A 5,630-nucleotide genomic window follows, 5' to 3' on the forward strand; every position below is an offset into this window, starting at 1 on the left:
ATTTTTCGAGCCACAAAAACAACAACTTTTAATTTTCTTCTGCTTGAGTCTCGGCCTCGGGTAGCTCTACTTATCATTGCTCAGTCAGTTGTCTGTTTGTGCTACTTTTTTTCAAGGAGCAGTGGATTATTGGTAAGGGTGACTTTATGTGTTTAGTTACTTAAGTGGAAGTACTGTGGAAAGTTTTACCTTACATACATAGATCTACCAGTACAGCTTCTGAGGTATCTGTTTACAAAATGTTATATTCTATTCAAAGGTTCTTTGCAATTTTACATTGATAAACATTATCCTTAACACATTTGGCCCACATAAAGTACTATGGCCATCACACGGTCATTTAGAACTGTTTAAATAACTCGTGTCTTAAGTCCTTCCATCAAACAGAAAATTTAAAAAAAAAAAAAAAAAAAAAAAAAAAACATGGTTCACTTTTATATCACAAAATGTTAGAAATATAAGCCGTTCATAACAACCTGAAAGGCTGGGAGTTTAAAATGCAAACCGATGGAAGCAGAAGTAGAAGACTATAATGTCTCAGAGCACACGGTGTCTATTAATGTGTAGACATGTATAAATAAGAGCTTAATAAAGATGCTTAATTTCTTAAGAAATAAACAGGTGGAGTGATCTTTATCAAAAGTGGATGTTGCATCTGTGGCTAAACCACTGTACCCAAAAAAACTTTAAAAATCTGCTGTGTGTGAGGCTGTGTAAGTAAAGCTTGCCCTTCACACCTGCGTGTAATAAACCATTTGTTGGGGGTTGTGGATTTGTCACCTCAGCATTGTGAAAGTGGGGAAACATGTTTCTGGCTGTGCATAAGATTCCTCCTTACAACTTAGAATCTCAGTTCTAAATGAAATTCAGATGTTTTTTTAAGTATGGCTAATGTATTATTTGACTTCTAAGGCACGCACACACACACACACACACACACACACACAAGAACAACACAGAGAAGAAGAAGAGGGGGTCGTTTTACTACACATCATAAAAACGCAATCATTCATCTTCCAACTGTATCTTTCTGTTCTGGCTTTAGAATCATAGGTTGTTTACTGAGCCGTACTTTGGGAGTCATACTGTTGTGATACTGAGGAGAAAAGGGTAAGGTTTGATAGACTAAACCATTACACACACAAAACTTGAATAACCTAAAGAGTGTGTGAGACTGCTAGCTGTGTTGTTCAGCATTAAACTCATCTACAAATGTGTTAGTAAAGAGCGACTTGTACTTCTGTCCCATTAAGCAACGGTTTAACAAATTTCACTGCAAACTATAAAAGGAATCTGGATTTATATAGAACATAGTAGTGATGGATTAAGTGCAGGAAACACTAGTATAAGGTGTCTATTGAACAAATCTCCTTCAGCGTTCAAAATGACCAAAGTGAGGCCTACAGGCGTTTCTCTCGATTGGTTGTGTTCAGGGGAAAAAGCAGCTAAATACACTGAGACTGCTCCACATTGTTAGCGAGTTAACTCTGGATATCTGTAGGTTTTGTCAAACTTGGAGTGAACAAAAGCAGAAAAACAGTAAAAGATGCAGACAGTGAAAGTCTGGTTTATTTCATGAACACAATGAAACATTTTACAGTCCACAGAGCAAAGTAGCATACATGATAAATAGATACACATAACATGAGAAGTAAAACTCGTCGTCTTACCACATGTTATATTCTGTAAACTTAAAATAACCACAGAAATTAGAGTTTAGTGTTTTAAGTCATCTATTAAAAAACATGAGTCAACATTACTGAAGTGACGCTTTAACGATGCGTCTTATCACCGTGTTTATGATGATAAAACATGTTCTCTCGTTAGTAGTTGTCTGCGCTGTCACTTGTCATGAAAATGTCCAGAGCCAGGGTTCCTCTTTAATTACCATTGATCATTAATAGGGTCACAAAAGATTTGTCACATTATCCCCATAAACAAAATTGCTTTTATAGAAATCATTGTGATACAAATATTTAGATTCTTGATTCACAATGTGCACGAACTCAAAATCTTTAGAGGTTCATATTTATAAAGTATCGCAAATAATACATTTATACCATTGTATGAGCTACACTTCTTGTAAAAAACTGATTGAAAAAAGCTCCTGTCGTGACCTTCCTTCTGTGAGGACACACACACACACAGAGAGAGAGAGAGAGGAGGAGATCATTAGGATTGGAGGCGTTTTTGGATTTTCACTTATTGTTGGCTTTACAGTCACATAAAATTCATTCCAATTTTTTTGCCTTTGCTTCAATTAAGGTGTTTCTTTAAATCTACAGCAGCTTCCTTTTCAAAAAGTTTACTGACATAGTAAGGAAGTAGCTAGGGAACTCAGTAAGTATGAGCAACAACAGCTTAGGGACTGTTTCTACAATAAAGAGGAATTCATCATCATCCGCAGTTCATCAAAAAAAAAAAAAAAGTGCCATTAAAAACAATTCAGCAGATCCTCAAAGTATGGATACAATCTGTTTTCAGCTGTAGAGGTGCGCTTCACGTACTTATCAACATGCAGTTTAGAGGCTTGCATTAGAGTGCTTTGGTACTTGGGCCTCTTTTATTTAGCACGGTTATACCATTGTGTATTTAGCTATATAAATATGCTCAAGAGTCTATTGTATGTTTGTCATGCAATTAAAAATTCAAAAATATAATTTTTAAATCAGTAACTTTGCAAATTTAGAGGAAATGTTTTTGGATAACAAATGTGTCACATTTTCAACAGGGTTTGAATAATCAGCGTTAACACAGAGACATTTATGCGCTGGGTATAACAGACATCCTTACCTTGGAGCAGAGAAACACGGTGTATTGTTGCTTTTCTCTATTGTATAAGCAGCGCCCGACTGTCAGAAACGCTCTGTGCGGGTAGCAAAGTCGGATCCGACGCACATCCAGGAATCCGTGTGAAAGAAAGGTCTCGCTGCAGCTAGGCTCTCAGGATAGTCAGGCTTTTATTTATATTTGCATTCTGGTGCGTTAAAGCAGCCTCTGTGTCCCGCTTGGATCCTCATTCCGAAAATTCAGATATTTAAATAAAATGGTGAATTGGCTAGTGATGAGGAGCCACTTAGATCCATAAAATGAGGTTTGATTAAATTAAACTCTTATGAACAGCTATGAACTCTACCTCTCTGCTGATGTGTTCCAAACAAGCAATGTTTTCTACACGTCCAAACTGTGTGCTAACTACCTCACACCGCTGTGTCTGGGATCCGAAAAAATAAAAAGTTAAAACGCTATACCTTGGGGGGAATTGTGAAGTGCTGAGGAAACTACTGTGTGTCTGATGGGGTGTTTTTATATAGGTGGACTTGGTTTCAGTTGGCCTCTGACATGATAAGATAAAATAAAGGAAACTGATTGTAATGGAACTACAGTGCTGGGATGCTCTTGATAAGGCAGCCTCTTTTATTGTTTTATGACTTGTTTTGCTGACTGTTGAGGGCCTAACTGTAACCAACTCTGTCTAACTGTTGCAGAGTTAAGAATCTGTAGTTTTTAGAAGTAACACAAGAAAAGTTTATTTCTAAAGGAATACCTGTTGTTTGTGGTGCTCTATTTAAAACTATTAGTGTCATGAACCAAAGTTCAGCGCACAAGCTGGACCCAGAAGCAGAGCCAACACACACAGGAGTACGAGAAAATAAACTTTATTTTAACTGAAGGTGTCCCGGGAGGGTAGAAGGAAAACACGCGTGAAACTCGAGAAACCAAGGGACCGGGAGATGAGTCGCGCAGGAACGCCGAAAACGGGACTGTGGGAGGCTGCAACAGAAAAAGGACAAGAATTATTGGGGCGCGGGGAAATAGCAGCATACGTGGGGGAAGAGTATGAGTCTTACGGTGACAGCGGGGCCGTGGGAGCCGGAGGGAGGGGTGGGTGTGTGTGTGTGTGTGTGTGTGTGTGTGTGTGTGTGTGTGTGTGTGTGTGTGTGTGCGTGCCTTAGAAGTCAAATAATACATTAGCCATACTTAAAAAAACATCTGAATTTCATTTAGAACTGAGATTCTAAGTTGTAAGGAGGAATCTTATGCACAGCCAGAAACATGTTTCCCCACTTTCACAATGCTGAGGTGCCAAATCCACAACCCCCAACAAATGGTTTATTACACGCAGGTGTGAAGGGCAAGCTTTACTTACACAGCCTCACACACAGTAGATTTTTAAAGTTTTTTTGGGTACAGTGGTTTAGCCACAGATGCAACATCCACTTTTGATAAAGATCACTCCACCTGTTTATTTCTTAAGAAATTAAGCATCTTTATTAAGCTCTTATTTATACATGTCTACACATTAATAGACACCGTGTGCTCTGAGACATTATAGTCTTCTACTTCTGCTTCCATCGGTTTGCATTTTAAACTCCCAGCCTTTCAGGTTGTTATGAACGGCTTATATTTCTAACATTTTGTGATATAAAAGTGAACCATGTTTTTTTTTTTTTTTTTTTTTTTTTAATTTTCTGTTTGATGGAAGGACTTAAGACACGAGTTATTTAAACAGTTCTAAATGACAGTGTGATGGCCATAGTACTTTATGTGGGCCAAATGTGTTAAGGATAATGTTTATCAATGTAAAATTGCAAAGAACCTTTGAATAGATTATAACATTTTGTAAACAGATACCTCAGAAGCTGTACTGGTAGATCTATGTATGTAAGGTAAAACTTTCCACAGTACTTCCACTTAAGTAACTAAACACATAAAGTCACCCTTACCAGTAATCCACTGCTCCTTGAAAAAAAGTAGCACAAACAGACAACTGACTGAGCAATGATAAGTAGAGCTACCCGAGGCCGAGACTCAAGCAGAAGAAAATTAAAAGTTGTTGTTTTTGTGGCTCGAAAAATTAAAGAAAGTATGTTTAATAATTCAACAAGACCCGCACCTTCAACACATGTACATTCAAATTTTGGAACAGGCTCAACATTGCTGCTGTTCAATAGTTTTTATCCGTTAGAAAAAGTCATTTTACGGCTTTAATATTTCCAGCTGATAAGGAGAATGAGTGCGTTTCAAATGTGCGTCCAAAGGCTTTAAACATCTGCTTTGTCTGTAACGACAGTATCAAACTACAGAGCATTGTTTTTACTAAAATTCAACATTTTCCGATGAAAATTTGGCTACTTTTTTTTTTCTTTACTGTAACACGCACCTCAATGCCATTTTTAGGATATTCTTGGTGATCACATTTTTTCATATTTATGCTTTTGGCACTGAGGGTATCTAATACGCATGTTGTCACTGTGTTTGTACTACCAGCTGTGAGGGCTCTGCTTTTGCTTTGAGCAGTCTGTTTTTATTTTGTCTCGTGAGTGTGTGTGTTTTTCAAACGAGATCCTCGTCAGTTTGATTTTGTTACCACAAACTTTGTGTGAAGTTCACAACAGAGGTAAAGAGATTTAAACACCCCAGTTTAAGGAGGCAGGCAGGGGTTGGACCACCTGCACAGGACAGGTGAAGCAGAGAGTGTCGGGGGGAGATGTGCAACAGAAGCAGAGGGAACATTTTACAAGATGATAAATGGCAGATTTAGATGATTAAGGATTTGTTGACAAGATTAAAAGACACGTCCGTCAGAGTTCAACAACATTACAGTTTGATTAAATAAAAAAGTTTTT

At 37.7% G+C, this 5,630-nt stretch overlaps 1 long non-coding RNA gene across 1 annotated transcript; it reads right to left on the reverse strand.

Moving 5' to 3' along the window:
• Nucleotides 1-1,542: 1,542 nt before the first annotated feature.
• On the reverse strand, nucleotides 1,543-3,872 carry LOC146661234 (uncharacterized). Its single transcript, XR_014913476.1, has 2 exons — nucleotides 2,794-3,872; nucleotides 1,543-2,124 (listed from the first exon to the last, which is right to left on the reverse strand). It is a non-coding gene; the product is annotated as an uncharacterized LOC146661234 (long non-coding RNA).
• Between the last annotated feature and the right edge of the window lie 1,758 nt (nucleotides 3,873-5,630).

Source organism: Rhamphochromis longiceps, linkage group LG10 (assembly GCF_057381845.1).
Source record: "Rhamphochromis longiceps isolate RC_006_pf linkage group LG10, R_longiceps_female_GT1.1, whole genome shotgun sequence".
NCBI lineage: Eukaryota > Metazoa > Chordata > Actinopteri > Cichliformes > Cichlidae > Rhamphochromis > Rhamphochromis longiceps.